The 17,845-nt window shown below is 36.9% G+C and overlaps 1 protein-coding gene and 1 pseudogene across 1 annotated transcript in view; both read left to right on the top strand.

Moving 5' to 3' along the window:
* The window catches only part of LOC114097362 (zinc finger protein 569), a 54,173-nt gene that overhangs the window by 14,801 nt on the left and 21,527 nt on the right, over positions 1 to 17,845 (top strand). Inside the window, exon 3 of the mRNA XM_027941254.2 lies at positions 1,801 to 1,983. The gene's annotated coding sequence lies outside the window, so the exon portion shown is untranslated. The remainder of the gene's footprint in view (positions 1 to 1,800; positions 1,984 to 17,845) is intronic.
* LOC114097321 (microtubule-associated protein RP/EB family member 1 pseudogene) lies at positions 485 to 16,027 on the top strand (annotated as a pseudogene).

Raw genomic sequence — 17,845 nt, 5'->3', positions numbered from 1 at the left:
TTATCTTAATCCTAACTTTGTGTAAAAGGTATTTTTTCCCAGTGTCAAAATAAACTGAGGGACTTTTGCTCAGTGCTGTCCAAGCACACACTTCTCAAAGGTTTTTAATTGAGACATCTTTAGGTTTCTCTGAGTGATATATAGACCTAGAAAGTCATCCTTACGATGAGGAAAAAAATCTGGACAAACTACAAATACTGACTTTTCTTGAACTTGTCAAAGAACTGAGGTCACAGGACAACCAAGTAATTTTGAATCTGGGGGAGAACAGATGGCTTGCTGGGAAAGACAGGACTCAAGTTATACTTCCCTAATATGAACAATTCCAGACGGCACATAAGCTAAAAAGAAAAAAAATTTTAGCAAATCATTAAAGATTGAATACAAGCTAGTAAGAATGTGAAACTACTAGGTATTTGCAAAATTAGAGAGTTTTCAAATTGTAGACTTCTCCAGGAATGTCTCCAAGGCACTCACAGGTAGGATGAGGTAAGTACTAAGAAATTTTTCCTTGTTTTTCTAGCTGGAAATGAGGAATAGCAGTCCAGACCTTCCTTCCCTATCTCCCCTGTAGAACAGAAACTTTAATCTACATAAAGAAAAGCAGCAAAAACTGTTGCCTTAGGGTACTTGTGGAAACTGCAGTTTAGGAAAGGGACCAGTAACAGAAAAGCACTACCTCTAGGGGTAGGGGAGGAATGTGTGCTAGGCCTACCACTACAGCTGGAGGAGAGGCAAGAGTACTTGTGAAGGCCACATACCCAAGGTTCAGAGACCCAAGCCAGTCCAAGATTGAGGCTTAGTGATAACTCCTACCTGGCCAGACCAAGATAATAAGAATCAAGGAAAAACAATAGAAGAATGCAGCTGGGAGGTCTTCAAGAGAGATTTTCTATGGAAAGCAAACAGAATACTCAAAGCAAAGGAAGAATCATTCATTGAGAAAACAAGCATGGCAAACCAACCCTTACCTAAACAAAGATATTAAAAGAATTTGAAACCACTAGTGAATTGGGGGTAATAATAGCAATGACAAATACATTGACTAGATTATCATAAATTCATGCAAAGGAAAGCATGTCCTCTTGATGCACAAAAATACTTAACTTCATATCTTTTTTTTTGTTATCCAAGGTGTCTAGATTTCAACAAAAATTAGGAGGCATGTAAAATGCCAAGAAAAAACATACCTCAATGATATAAAACAAATAATTATAACCAGACTTAAATATGACAAAGATGTTAGAAGAAACCATCAGTAATTTAAAATAACTGTCTAGCCAGGTGCAGTGATGCATACCTATAATCCCAGCAACTCGGGAGGCTGACCAGGAGGATTGCAAGTTCAAGGCTAGCATAAACAACTTTACAGGCCCTAAGCAACTTAGTGAGACCCTACCTCAATATGAAAAATAAAAGGGCTAGGGATATAACTCAGTGGTAAATCTGGGTTTAATCCCCAGGACATTAATAAGAAAATAAATAAAGTAATTAATTAATAAAATAGCTACTATATAATGAACCATATGGTTAATTGCAACAGAAATGGAAACTATATGGAAGAATCAAGTAGAAATATTAAAAATCAAAATCATAGTTAACAGAGATCACTAATGCTTAGAACAGGCTCATTAGTAGATTGGACACAGCTGAGGGAGGAATCTGATTTTTTTTTAAAGGTAGGTCAATAGAAGTTCTACCAACTGAAGCACAGTGCAGAAAAGGAGGGGGGAACAGAATAGAGTCTTTAAGAGCAATGGAACATACCACAGTCTCACATAACTGTAATTGGAATCCTAGGAAAGAATGAGGAAGAAAATAATTGAAGAAAAATGGCTGAGGATTTTCCATAATTGGCGACAGTAAACCATAGATCCAAGAAGCTCAGAGAACAACCAGCAGGATGTATGCCAAAACAAACATATGTCTAGGCATATCTTATTTAAACAGTTGAAAACCAAAGATAAAGAAGAAATCTTGAAGGTAAGAGAAAAAGAAATTGCCTATGAGGAACAAACATAAGATTATGTATAACAAACTTATCAGATACCGTGCAAGCTAGAAAATTCAAAGAAACATTTTTTTAAAAAAAATATTTTTTAGATGATAATGAACCTTTATTTTATTCATTTATTTGTGTGTGGTGCTGAGAATCAAGCCCAGTGCCTCACACATGCTAGGCAAGTACTCCACCACTGAGCCACAACCCCAGCCCATCAAACATTTTTAAAGTACAGAAAGAAAAAGAAGTTGTCAATCCAGAACACTATACCTAGCAAAAAAAAATCCTTCAAAAATGAAGGAGGGAAGTGACATCAGCAAGGTGGTAGAGTAGGAAGGCTTGGACCCTTCCCCATTCCCCCAAACACTTCCATTCAGTAACAGTTCATGGCAAATTTCCTTTGTGAGAAAACAGAAAGCAATTGAAAAAGCCTCTACATCCAAGAGAACATGAAACCAGACTCACTGAAGCCTGAAGGCAGATTTAGTACAACTTCTTGCTGGAGATTCTGCCCCTGGTAGAGCTACATGACCAGCACAGGATTTCTTAACTCCCAGGCTCACCCAAGAGAGGGGAGGGGATCATTTGCAGGTCCACTGCCCCATCTTCTGAGTGGGCTCCTCAGAGGACTGGCTTTTGTCATACCAAACTTGAGGTCTGAGGAGTCTGGCATAGCCTTGCTGCTCAGGGAGGATGGAGGCAATAGCAGGCTGGTAGATGTCATCAGTCCTCCTCCACTGTTCAGCAGAGTGCTAGCAGATAACATGTCTCAGTTCTTGCCTACCTTCTGGGGAAGGAAAGAGTTGATCTGTTCATTCCACACCCCAACTTCTCAGGGGCTGCTCAAAGAACTAGCATCTCTCTTGTCAGTTTTAGAATTCTGAGAGGTCTGGCACAGGGGAAGATGCAGATGGTATCCTGGGCTGGTAGATGGCATAGCTCCCCACACACTGGTTTGGCACAAAGTGAGGAGACAACTGCAGTTGCCTGATTTTCCCTTAAGAAGATAGAAGCCCCTAAAATCTCTGACCAGGCTACTTGGTGGAGTCTTCTGTTCAAGGCCAGTTCGTGAAGACTAGGAGAGGGACCTACTTTGTCTAATATACAGACAATATAGGACAAGAGTGTCAAAGAAAAATGAAAAATAAAAAAAGAAAAACAGTCAAAGATGTTCTAAACAAAGGAAAGTGATTGGTTTTCGGAAACTAACCTTAATGAAATGGAGTTATATGATTTATCTGACAGATAATTAAAAATAACTCTCTTAAAGATCCTCACCAATGTCAAGAGAACAGTGTATGAATGAAGTGAGCATTTCCACAAGGACATAGAAAAAATGTAAGAAAATGCCAAATTATGGAACTAAAGAACACACCAATTGCATTGAGGAAAAAAATTCATTAGAGAGATCAGCACCAGACTAGATCAAACAGAAGAAAGAATCAGCAAGTTCAAAGACTCTGGAAATAATTCAATTAGAGAAGCAAACTGAAAAAGATTAAAAAGAGTGAGAAAAAATCTTAAGGGAATTATGATGTCCCATTAAGCAGACCAGCTTGTACATTATGGGAATTGAAGAATAGAGGCAAAATGGTCAGAAAGCTGATTTTTTAAAAAAGTAGCTGAAAACTCCCTAAATCTGGAGAAGACTCAAGGAACCCAAAGAACACAATTAAGACAAAACCAAAAATAAGAGCACCAAGAGAAAAGCAACTTGTTCCATACAAGGGAACTTTGATAATGTTGTCAATGGATTTTTCAGCAGAAACTGCAGGACAGAATAGAGTAGAATGATGATATTCAAAAAGCTAAAAAATTGGGGCAGGGGTTGTGGCGCTAACCTAGCACATGCGAGGCCCTGGGTTCGATCCTCAGCACCACATAAAAGTAAATAAAATAAAGGTATTGTATGCAACTACAACTAAAAAAATAAATATTAAAAAAAGAAGCCAAAAAATTAACCAACCTAGATGCCCTTCAGTAGATGAATGGATAAAAAAAAAATGTGGCATATATACACGATGGAATATTACTCAGCAATAAAAGAGAATAAAATCATGGCATTTGCAGGTAAATGGGTAAAGTTGAAGAAGATAATGCTAAGTGAAGTTAGCCAATCCCCAAAAAACAAATGCTGAATGTTTTCTGTAATATAAGGAGGCTGATTTATAGTGGGTTAGGGAGGGGGAGCATGGGAGGAATAGACAAACTCTAGGTAGGGCAGAGGGGTGGGAGGGAAAGGGAGGGGGCAGGGGGTTAGAAATGATTGTGGAATATGATGAACATCATTATCCAAAGTACATGTATGAAGACACGAACTGGTGTGAATATACTTTGTATACAACCAGAGATATGAAAAATTGTGCTCTATATGTGTAATATGAATTGTAATGCATTCTGCTGTCATTAAAAGATTAATTAAAAAATAACAAAAAAGCTTAAAAAATTAATAAAAACCAACTAGTAATATTATACCCAGCAAAACTTCCTTTAAAAATGTAGGCAAGAGGGTTGGGGTTGTGGCTCAGTGGTAGAGCCCTAGTAGGTGTGAGGCACTGGGTTTAATTCTCAGCACCATATATAAGTAAATAAAATAAAGGTTCATTGACAACTAAAAAATACTTCTAAAAATGTAGGCGAGGGCTGGGATTGTGGCTCAGTGGTAGAGTACTTGCCTAGAACATGCAAGGCCCTGGGTTTGATCCTCAGCACCACATAAAAATAAACAAATAAAATAAAGGTATTGTGTCCAACTACAACTAAAAAATAATGATAATTTTAAAAATGTAGGCGAGATAAAACCTCCCAAATAAAAGATGAGATAATTCACCACACCACCACTAGCAAGTTAAAATGGAAAAGCACTAAATTCAACATGATAATATAAGATAGGAGGAAACTAAGGCTGGAATGTAGCTCAGTGATAAAATGTTTGCTTAACATTCTCAAAGCCCTGAGTTCAACCCCCAACTCCCAATAAAAAAAAAAAAGAGAAGACAAGCTGAGCGTGGTGGCACATACCTGTAATCCCAGTGATTTGCAAAGCTGAGGCAGGAGGTTTGCAAGTTCAAGGCTAACTTCAGCATTTTAGTAAGGCACTAAGCAACTTAGTGAGACATTGTCTCAAAATCTCTGGTACAAAAAAAAAAAAAAAATAGGAAACTTATTAAGTTAAATATATAGACGAATGTGTACTGTATTATTGTAAGGACAGGCAAATCACTTTCAATTGTAGTGTAACTGTTAAAAGACAAAAGTATTAAAAATAAATAAAATATGTTAAAGGATACATAATATGAATAGATGTAAATTGTGAGAGCAATAACAAAGTGTGTGGAAGAAAAGTTAAAATATATTTTTGTATGTAATTGAACTTAAGCTATTATAATCTTAATATAGACTTCTGTGTATATATAAAATGGCCCTCAGGCAACCAACCATACTTGCAAACTATTGAAGTTATGCAAAACAAAAAGAGAAAGGAGTCAAAACACATCAATACAAAAAAATCAGCAAAACACAAAGGAAGACATCAAGAGAGAAAAAAATGAAGTAACAGGACTAATAGAAAACAACTAACAAAATAGCAATAGAAAAATCCTTTTCTAACAATAATTACAGTAAATGGATTAAACTCCTCAACCAAGGGACACAGACTGAGTAGATGGATGTAAAAACAAGACCCAAGTATATGCTGCCCAAGAAACTCACTTATTATTTAAGGACATAAATAGGCTGAAAGCGAAGAGATGGGGAAAAAAAGTAATCCAAATTTGGGCTGGGGCTGTAGCTCAGTGGCAGTGTGCCTGCCTCACGTGTGGGGCATTGGGTTTGATCCGCAGCATAAAAAGAAGTAGGAGATGATATTGTGTCCATCTACAACTAAGAAAATATTTTAAAATAAATAAATAAAATAATAATAATAATACAAATTATAATTGTAACTCAAAGAGAGCAGGGTGAGTAGACAAAAAAAAAACTGAGTCAAAATTTATCTCGAGTTGAAGGACATTTTATAACGAGAAAAGGCAGATATAACAGTTATAAATATATGTGCATCCAACACCAGAACACCCAGATCTATAAAGGAAACATTGACCGAACTGAAGGGAGAGTTGCATGGCAATAACATAGTAAGAAACTTAAATATCACATTTTTTCTTCTCCCTCCTCCTCTTTTTCTTCCTTCGTTCTTCCTCTTCTTTTTTTTCCTTCTTTGTCTTAGTTGGGATTAGAGTCATGTTCCACCACACCCAGCTTAATACCTAATTTTTAATAATAAATGATACATCCATTGAGAAGATCAATAAAGAAACAGGGTTTTAATAACACTATAGGCCAACTGGACCTAACATACATAGAATGTTCTACCCAACAGCAACAGAATACCTATTCTTCAGCACAAATGGACCTTTCTCCAGGATACATCACATGTTAGATCACAAAACCTTAACAAATTTAAGAATATTGAAATCATACTAAGAATCTTTTCTGATCGTGATGGAATGAAATTTGAAATCAATATCAAAAAGAAAACTGAAAAATTCACAAATACATTGACATTAACAGAGTTTGAAACAACCATTAGCTCAAAGAAGAAAATTAGAAAATATTTGAGATCAACAAAACCAAAAGTACAACATGTGAACACTTATGGGATATAGCAAAAGGACTAAGAGTGGATCATAGCAATAAATCACTACACTAAAAAGAAATAAGGCCAGACGGGTGGCCCACACCTGTAATCCCCAGTGATTCGGGAGGAGGCTGAGGCAGGGATATTGCAAGAGGCCAGCCTCAGCAACTTAATAAGGCCCTAAACAAATTAGTGAGATCCTGTCTCAAAATAAAAAGTTGGGCTAGGATATAGCTCAGTGGTAGTGTCCCTGGGTTCAATTCCTAGTACCAATAAATAAATATGAAAAAATGATCTTAAATAATAAACACCTAACTTTAAATCTCAAGGAATTAGAAGAAGAACAAACTAAGACCAAAGATAGCAAAAAGAAGAAATGAGAGTTTAAATAGAAAAATTACATCAATGAAAAATAACAGTATTTTTTGAAAAAAATAAAATTGACAAACCCTTGGTTAGACTGAGGAAAATTAAAAGAAATAAACAGAAGACTTAGATAAATCAGAAATAAAAGTGAAGTTATACATTTGATGACACAGAAATTTAAAAGATCATAAGACAGTACTGTGAACAATACTCAGCAAACTGGATAACCTAGAAGATGGAAACTTAGAACCTACTAAGACTAAATAATGAATAAATAGACTTAACTACTATTGAGATTGAATTAGTTATCAAAGTCCTTACCCCTGCCAAAAGAAAACAGCTCAGGACCAACTGACTTCACTGGTGAATTATACAAAACATTTAAAGAAGGGTGCAAATCCTTCTCAGAAATCTCCCAAAACATTGAAGAGGACAGAACACTTCCAAACTCATGAGATCCAAATTAACAAGATACCAAAGCCAGAAAAAGATCACAAAAAATGAATACTACAGGCTAGCATTCCTTAGGAATACAAAGGCAATTCAAAATACTAGAAAACTGAATCTGCACATTAAAAGGTTATAGAGCATGATCAAGTGGAATTTATCCTTGAGAAGGTTCAAAATATGAAAATCAGTTTATGCAGCATACCATGTTAACAAGGAACAACAACAAAAAAAGAATAAAGTCACATGATCTCAATAGATGCTGAAAAAACATTTAACAAAATTTGACACTCTTATGAGAAAACATTGAAACAAATTAGGTATACAAGGAATGTATATCGACATAATAAAGGCCATATATGACAAGTTCATGGCTTACTCCATACTTAACTATAAAAAGTTGAGAACTTTTCCTCTAAAATCAGTATTAAGATTAGCCAGTCTTGCCACTTCTATTTAACGTAGTACTGGAAATTTGCATCATATTGAATATATGCCCAGAGCCATTAGAAAAGGCAAAGAAAGAAAAGGCATCTAAATCAGAAAGGAAAAAATAAGCCAGGCACAGTAGCACACGCCTGTAATCTCATTGGCTCAGGAGGCTGAGGCAGGAAGTTTGCAGGTTTGAAGCCAGCCTGAGCAACTTAGGGAGGCTTTAAGAAACCTAGTGAGACCCTGTCATAAAATACAAAGAGCTGGGGATGTGGCTCACTGGTTAAGTGCCCTTGGGTTCAATCCCCAGCCTCCCCACCAAAACAAAAAGAAAGGAAAAAATAAAATTGTCTCTGCAGTATAACATGATCTTTAAAAAAAGAAGAAATGAGTTCACTACAATTGCAGGATATAAAATCAACATGCAAAAAATCACTTGCATTTTTGTATGCTAATTATGAACTATTAGAAAAAGAAATTAAGAAAAATACAGTAGCACTAAAAGGAATAAGATACTTAGGGACAAACTTAAATAGGGAATTGAAAGACTAATATACTGAAAACCACAAAATCTTGGGGAAAATAATTGAACAACAAAAGCGGAACGATGTCCAATGTTAGTGGGTTATACAAATATTGTTAAAATGTCCATACTACTTAAAGTGATCTACAGAGTCAATACCAAAATAGAAAAAGTTTTATAAATCACATGAAACCACAAAAAACTACAAATATGTAAATCAATCTTGAACAAATCTGAATGGATCACACAGATTTCAAAATAGAGTATAGGGGACTGGGGTTGTGGCTCAGTGGTGGAGTGTTTGCCTCGCATGTGTGAGGCAATGGGTTTATTTCCCAGCACCACATAAAGTGAATAAATAAAAGTACTGTGTCCATCTACAACTGAAAAAATATTTTTAAAAAATAGAGTATAGAGGGGCCAGGGTTGTGGCTCAGTGGTAGAGTGCTTGCCTAGCACACATGAAGCACTGGGTTAGATCCCCGGCACCACATACAAATAAAAAGTAAAATAAAGGTATTGTGTCCAATTAAAAAATAAATTTAAAAAATCACAGGTAAGAAAAGCTGAAACAAGTGAGACTACATCAAAATGAAAGGTTTCTGCACAGTAGAGAAAAGCACAGAGGGAAAAGTCAAACTGTGAAAAGGGTTTGCATGCCATATATCTGAGAAAGGGTCATTGTTCAAAATGTATAAGGAATTTCTACAACTCAGTTGTAAAAACAGAAATAGAATACATGCAAATGGCCAGCAGGTATATGAAAAGATGGTCAACAACATTATCAGGGAAATGCAAATAAAATAAAAAACAAAATGAGATATCATCCCCACCTAACAGGTGGTTATTATAAAAAAAAAATCAAGGAGCTGGGATTGTGGCTCAGCGGTAGTGCTCACCTAGCACAGGCAGGACCCGGGTTCGATCCTCAGCACCACATAAAAATAAAGGCATTGTGTTGTGTCCATCTACACCTAAAAACAATAAATATTTTTTTTAAAAATCAAAAGGTAACAAGTGTTGGTGAGGATATGGGGAAATTAGAATTCTTTATACTGTTGGTGGGAATATAAAATGGTATAGCCTTTTGAAGCTCCTTAAACAATTAAAAATACAGGGGCTGGGGTTGTGGCTCAGCGGTAGAGCACTTGCCTATCACGTGTGAGGCACTGGGTTCAATTCTCAGCACCACATAAAAATAAATAAAGGTATTATGTCCATCTATAACTAAAAATACTTTTTTTGAATTAAAAATAGAACTACCATATGATTAAATAATCCCACTTCTGGGTATACATCCATAATAATGAAATCAGAGAAGTTTGAAGAGATTTTATCACTGCTATGTTCATTGCAGCACTTAATATCCAAGATATGGAAAAAGCCTAAATATCCATAAACAGATTAATGGATAAAGAAAATGTGGTACACAAGAAGAATGAAATTTGAAGAAATTATGCTAACGTGAAACAGCCACAGATAAGTACTGCATGGTTTCACTTATTTGAGGTATGTTAAATAGTCAAATTCATAGAATCACAGTTGCCAGCCAAACTATAGAACTAGCCTAGGGGCTGACGACAGGGAAAATGTGGAGTTATTAGTGGGCATAAAGTTTGAGTCAAGCATGATTTATAAACTCTGTAGATCTGTTATACATTGTACCTTTAATCAACAATAATGTATCATACACTTAAGATCTCAAGTTTCCTGACCACGATGAAATAAAATTTTAAAAAGAAAGAAAAATAAGGACTTCCTTAGACAAATAAATTCATTTTCCACAGACCTTCTCTATAAGAAATGCTAAAGGAAGTTTTTTGTTTTTTGTTTTGTTTGTTTCTAGCAAATAGAAAATAACCAGGAGGATGGTGGACCTTAATTCAACTATCTCAATAATCAATTTAAATATCACTATTAAATAACACATCAGTTAAAAGATAAGATAGAGCTTACCGCCTTTCATAAAAGCATTTGTCTAGCTGCTATCTATAAGAAACCATTTTAAACATACAGATGGGGTTGGGGAGTAGTTTACTGGTAGAGTGTATGCTTTATAAGTGCAAGGCCCTGGGTTTAATCCCCAGTACCCAAACACACACACACACACACACACACACTCTCACTCTCTCTCTCTCTCTCTCTCTCTCTCTCCCTCTCAAGCTGAATGGTAAATAGAGAGTCGATTTTAATATTAGACAAAGTAGGCTTTAAAACAAGTAATATCATCAGAGAGATATTACATAATAATCAAGGGAGCAGTTCTCTAAGAAGGGATAATACTTGTTAATGTATATGTAGCTAACAACAGAGCTTCAAAATAAATGCAAAAACTGATAGAATTGAAAGGAGAAATAGGCATACACACAATTATTAAGGACTTAATTCCTTTTTCATAGCAAAGAATAAGGAAACCAAACCCCTCTCTCATTAATTGATGGAAAATGAAAGAAGAAAATCGATAAAATTTCAGAAGACCCCCCTCAAAACATCAGTATTCAAATGTTGAATGTCAGTTTTTCAACAGACATTTGACATTTATAGAATACCAAACAGCCAACTACATGTCATCTTTTTTAAAATTTTTTTTTAGTTGTACATGGACACAATACCTTTGTTTTTTATTTATTTATTTTATATGGTGTTAAGGATCGAACCCAGAGCTTTGCATGTGCTAGGCGAGCACTCTGCCACTGAGCCACAACCTCAGCCCCTACATATCTTCTTCAAGTACATGTGGGCATTCATCAAGATAGATCATATATTGGAACATAAAACAAGCCTCAGCAATTTTCAAACAGTGGAAGTCATTCAAAGCATGTTCTCAGACCATAGCTGACTAAAAGTTGAAATAAAGCACAGAAAGATACCTAGAAAATCTCCAAATAATTGGCTATTAAATATACTTCAAAATAGGGCATGGATAAATGAGGAAATCTTAGAGGAAAAAATACTTTGAGATACTCTGAAAATGAAAATACAGTATATCAAAATGTGTGCAGTAAATTAGTGCTTATATGGAAATTTATGGCATTAAATGATATAAATAATTAGAACTCAAATTAGTACTATACTTCTACATTAAGAATCTAGACAGGAGGCATTCTTCTTGCAAAACCAAGGAAGCAAGAAGCAATGCACACTTCTCCTTCTACCCTAAGACTTAGCCTGCTTCCCATTGTCCCATCCCTCTTGGGAGGGTACTAATAAGAAATATTGTCTGAAGTTTCACAGAAATGCCTCAGCATGGCCCTATTCAAAGTCAACCAGAACATCTTTCCTGCCACACCAGGCCCAACTCCCACCACGCCCAACTCCCACCACACATTCCTCCAGTATGCCCCTGGACTGGGTTGCAGCAGATATTTTCTCCATTAACTCAACTGGATGCTTTCAGAAAAGATGGGAAATCCTGACATAAACCATCTTAAGTGACACAATTGGGGGAAGAGAACAGCTACTCTGAAGGAAGAGCAAGAAATTATTGAACATGGCTACACATTCTCTTTTGTGTCTTTCCAATAATCTATTTAATTAAATTGTCAAAAAGATTGACATGTTGTTCATAATACACCATTATTAGTATTTTAATATGTACAAGATCTGGAAGATATACACTCTTTGTTTCCTTCTTTCTTTTACCAACTTTGGGCTTATATTGTTTTTATGCCTTAGAAGTGCTGATTTTAATTAGGGAAAGGCTAATCAAAACTACACTGAAATTTCATCTCAAACCACTCAGAATGGCAGTCATCAAAAATACAAATAATAATACTGAGGAGGATGTGGAGAAAAAGGAACACTTTTACACTGTTGGCAGAATTGGAAATTCTGCCACTATGGACATTCAACCACTATGGACATCAATATGGAGGCTTCTCAAAAGACTAAGCATGGAACCACCATATGACCCAGCTATTCCACTCCTCGGTATTCTGAAGAATTAAAAGTCATCATACATGCATTGCCATGTTTTTACAGTAATACAAGAGCCAAACTATGGAATCAGCCTAGGTGTCCATCAACAGATAAATGGATAAATAAAATGTGGTTATACATAATGGAGTTTTATTCAGCCATAGAGAAAAATGAAATTATGACATTTGCAGGAAAATGGATGGAACTAGAGACCATTATGCTAAGTTAAATGAAGTCAAACTTGGGAAGGTTAAGTGTCGTGTGTTTTCTCTTATGTGGAAGCTGGAGAGGAAAAAGGAAAAGAAAAATGGGGGTGGATCTCATGAAAATCAAAGTGAGGGCTGGGGTTGTGCCTCAGCTGTAGAGCGCTAACCTAGCACATGCAAGGCCCTGGGCTCGATTCTCAGCATCATATAAAAATAAAAGTATTGTGTCCAACTACTTCTAAAAAAATAAATATTAAAAAAAAAAAATCAAAGGGAGATCAGTAGAGGAAAGAGACCAAGGGGTTAGAGGTTCAGAGGGAGGGGGAAGTGTTTGGAAGTGATATTGGCCCAATTATATTGTGTATTAAGTGCATGAACAAATATGTAACAACAAATCTCATCAGTATGTACATAATACACAATAAATGTAATGCACCAATAAATGTGGGGGGGAAAAGAAGCGTCTCTTCCAGGATGAACATTAGCATGCAAGGACCTACATTTCTGTGAAGCATTTTAATTGCACAACACAACTTTTTAAAAGTTATGTTCTAATTTTCACTGAATTTGTAACTTCTTTTGTATTTGAGAATAAGGTAAGAACATACCCTCTCGTCTCTTCTATTAGCATTGTATTGATATTCCTAGCCTGTACATTAAGGGAAGAAAAAAAATAGTCATATAGATTAGAAAGTAAAGGGCTGGAGGGGGTAAGAGCAAATCAAACTCAAAGTAATAAAAAGAGAGGATTTTTTTTTTTTTTCTCACAGTACTGAGGATCAAAGCCCGGGCCTCCTGAATGCTAGACTAAGGAAGCAATATTAATGATTAGAACAGAATTCTATTAAAAAAATAAAAGAAAATCAGTGAACCAAAATCAATTTGAAAATCATTAACTGTGTAATTCACCATAAAGGGGACTGAAGAACTATTTGTACATCATCCCAACTGATGCAGAAAAAGCACTTGACAAAATTTCTTGATTCATGTAAACAAAAATAGAAACAAAAAAAAAAATCCTTAGGGTAACACAGGATCTATCTTTACTAAAGTGTATCTACAAAAATTAACTTCAATCATTAACTCATCTTTTTGAGTTTGAGATACTGAATAAACAATGCCTGGCCTCATCCAAACAGTGGGATAGTTTTGTTTGGTTTTGTTGTTTTATTTTGTTTTACTAGTAAAACAACAACAACAACCAAACAAAATCCTCACACCATCATACTAGCCTCAGTGACTACAGATACTGTGAACCATCACCACTTGATTTTCATTCTCTCTGTCCCCATTGATCAACCCAGAGCCTCCTTTTCTTCCCAAGAAGACCGAGGTCTATGTTAATATGTGATTGAAGTCCTTCCACAAGCTTGCTCTGGGGCCTCTATGAGTAATTCTGTCCCTTCAGAGTAATATCAGTATTTTCTGGAATGTTGACACTGATTGCTAATAAAAGTCTTCATTCCAGCAGTGGATGCAGCCTATAAAACGGTTTCAACTAGATATTATAAGGCCAAAGTCAAAAACAAGTTACTCAAACACTGTAATCTGATTGGTTTAGGTAAGTGGATTTAAGTAGACTATGGACTCTGACGCTGTTTTATTTGTATATTAATGTTGAATAAATAAGTATGTTGTAGAGTGTAAGAGCCAGATATCTCTTGCAGGAAAAGAAGTTACAGGGCTTGGGTTGTGGATCCGTGGTACAGAGCCTGCCTAACGCCACATTAAATAAATTAATTAATTAAAGTTATTATGTCCGTCCACAACTAAAAAATGTTTAAAAAAGAAAAAGAAGTTACAAATAAGCCAAAAGGAATATTATAATGAACCCGTTGGCTCTGGACTAAAGTTCAAAATAACAGTTTGAAGTTGTGTTTAATATAAATGAAAGTAGGTAGATTCAGAAATATGTTTTTTACACGAGGGGTGCTTGTCGGTTTTAAAAGAGAAGCACACTTGCTCAGAGATGAGGGAGGTGGAGGAAGGGAAGTGGATGAGGAGGGAGATGAAGAGACTTGCTTTGTTCGGGAAGGGTTCCTTGAGAAAAACTGAGGGCTTACCTCCCCTCAAGCACACACGCACCACCCCAATTTGTTACCCCTCTGTTTTGCTCAAATTACAAGACGTGCCATTTTACCACTAAACTTGTACTTAGAATAATTTTTGGCTGAACCTAATAGGGTATTAGACAATGAAGGCATTTTTTAATCTCCCTTACCACTGTGCCAGGCGCAGTGGCGCCCACTTGTAACCCCAGCAACTCCGGAGGCTGAGGCAGGAGAATCGCAGGTTCAAAGCAGCCTCAGCAATCTAGCGAGGGCCTGAGCAGCTTAATGAGCTCCTGTCCCTGAGTAAAAAACAAAAAGGGGGATGTAGCTCAGTAGTTAAGGACCCCATGGGGTTCAGTGGCCAATAGCAAAGAGAGGAGAGGAGAGGATGGGGCAGACACTAAGAATGTGTATGTTGGTGCGTCATAGCGGGGGGGGGGGGGGGGGGGGGTGCGTCATAGCGGGGGGTGCGTCACACCCGGCAGACAGCCGGGGTCCCTTTGTTTGTATTAGGTGAAGACAGAACCATTGCTGGTGCGGCAGTGGACTTTGTTCTGCCGGGAGCTAAAGATTACTGTAAATATGTACTCAGTCACCGGTGATGAACTAAATCGATATGACATGCTGGTCTAGTTGGTCTCAGCATTTGAATCTGGCAAAGATCGAACAGGGGGCTCGGGGACTCCCTATGGACTGGCTATTCCCTGAGATTCCAAGCTAATCTGAAACACGAATAGGTTCAGAACTTCAAAATACTACAAGCAGGTTTTAAGAGGATGGGAGTTGACAAAATTCCTGTGGATAAATTAGTAAAGGAAAATGCCAGTACAATTTTGAAGGTTGAGTGGTTGAAGAAGTTTTTGATGCAAACTACGGAGGGAAAAAGTAGGACCTTGTGGCTGCCAGACAAGGTCAAGGAACTGTATTGGCTTCCTTATTGCTCCAGCTCTGAACAAACCGAAGAAACTGCTGAAGCAGTTTCAGTCCACAGAGCCCATCACCGCAGAAAACCACTGTGACTCCTAAGGCTGGCCCAGGGTGGTGCGAAAGAATCCTAGTGTGGGCAACAGCCCCACAAAGTGGTCAAATAGATGTAGCAGATCAACGTGTTGAAACTTACTGTGAAGACTTGGAGAAAGAGATTTCTACTTCAGGAAGGTAAGGAACATTGGACTGATTTACCAGGAGAATGAGGAGGCAAACCTCCCTGCATTGCAGAGGACTGTAGAAATTTCCTGCCATAGATGAAGGTTTTGTGATACATGATTGAGGCCCACCAGAGAAACAAGAGTATTAACAGCCTGGACCAGCAGAGCAGCATCGGAATTTCGTACTCTAAATTATGTGCTTAAATGTGAAATACACCCTTTTAAAATTTTTAGAGGACCACTTTTTTTGTTTATTTTTGTTTTTGTACCAGGGATTGTACCCAGGTACATCCGCCACATCCGCAGCCCTTTTTGTATTTTATTTAGAGACAGGGTGCCCCTGAGTTGCTGTGGGATCTACAAGGCTAGGGTGTTTTCAGTATCTGCCATCCACATCTCTCCACTATCATGCGAATACTTTGCCAGTGTACTAATCTCTTTGGAGATAAAATTCACTGATGTGTTACAAAATGTTTCTTTTGCAAAAAATACAGTACCATGTCTAGGCTAATTATTAATATTTAAAATATTTCCTTCCTTAACTCTCCCTCATTTGCTTTGCCCATGGCCTATTCACTCCCTTTGTCAAAATTCTGCAAACTTTTCTCAGTAGTTACCCACTGCTGAGATTGTTCATTCATGATGTGTTTGTATTGATTTGTCTATGGTGGTAGCTTATGTAGGAAACAAGTGTTTTATGATCAAATTGCTGTGTAGTACATTATCTGTGTGGAATTCAAAGAAAAACCCACACTCATTAATTAATAATTTTAAAAAATGCAGGTAACTAACCATTGTTCGAATGGTACTGTTTCTCTTCAGTGACCTTTTAGACTTTTGTGGACATAAAATTCTATTTTATTAGGAACCCATTTTCCACCTAGTCTTTCTTGACAGGATTTCTGTCTACTTTTAAATATTTTCTAAATAAAATTAGGTATTTCAAGAAAAAGAAGGAGAATACTGTCAGATTCCAGACTATTTCAGTGGTTTCTTATAACATCAAATCTTGGTGTTTTTTTTTTCTTTGATCCACCGCCTTTAACTGGTCACTGTTGGTTCCTATACCTAACACTTCAAGGTTATAAAGCTAACTGCCAGATATTTATTTTTTTAAATTGTTTTGAAATTGTAGATGGACAGCCTCTCTTTATTTTATTTATTTTTATGTGCTGCTGAGGATCAAACCCAGTGCCTCAGCACGCTAGGCAAGCGCTCTACCACTGAGTCCCAGCCCCAGCCCCCAAATATCCATTTAGATGTGAGCCATTGTCATATCCATGTCCAAGTCAAAAGGAAAGAGTTGAGCTTGATTATAATGCCTTTTTTTTTTTTTTAAATCAGAAAACAGCTGGGGATATACCGTTTAGTGGTAGAATGTTTGTCTGGTATCCACAAGAACCTCAGCACCAATAATAATAATACTAGAAAACAATTTTTTATAACTCCTCCCCTGAGCAGATATTATCTAGTATCCAATACTGTTTCACATGATAACTCAGCTGTCAGGGAAAATAACTGGCAAAAGGGAATGAGATTGCCCTCCTTAACCTAGATTAATCATAGTTCATCCCTGGGAGAAGGCAGATTGCCACTGTGGCAAAATTGAGGGTTGATTTGCAAGGATTAATGTGTAAGCATTTAGACAGTCACAGTGTCTATTATAACTTCACAGTGCTGGTGCAGGCATGCGGTTCTCTATCCTTAGCAAGCCAAGATACCAAGTTTCTCACAACATTCAAGCTTTCTAGATGTCCTGAGGTGACAGTGTATCATTAAAAAGTAGAGCCAGTGAATTAGCCAACTTGTAAATTTTACATCTTTTTGTTATTCCTGATGGAAAAGATGCATCCTGGACATGGAATTGTGATGCCCTGGGCAGTGAGTATGAGGACTGTCGATTAGGCTGCAGCAGAGGGGCAGAAGGAGCATGTAGGGAAAGGCAGGAGCAAGTGCTCAAGGATTTACATTTTGCTCTGACCACTGCTGTAGGAGCACTTGCATTCACTGGGAACGTCTTTCTTGCTAATATTTTGATAGTAGAAATCTCATAATGAACATGTTTGGGGGGCTGGAGATGTGGCTCAAGTGGTAGCACTCTGGCCTGGCATGCGCG

Source organism: Marmota flaviventris, chromosome 18 (genome assembly GCF_047511675.1).
Source record: "Marmota flaviventris isolate mMarFla1 chromosome 18, mMarFla1.hap1, whole genome shotgun sequence".
NCBI classification, from domain to species: Eukaryota; Metazoa; Chordata; class Mammalia; order Rodentia; family Sciuridae; genus Marmota; species Marmota flaviventris.
Note: the sequence above shows the minus strand (reverse complement) of the source record. Positions and strands in the feature narration are given on the sequence as shown.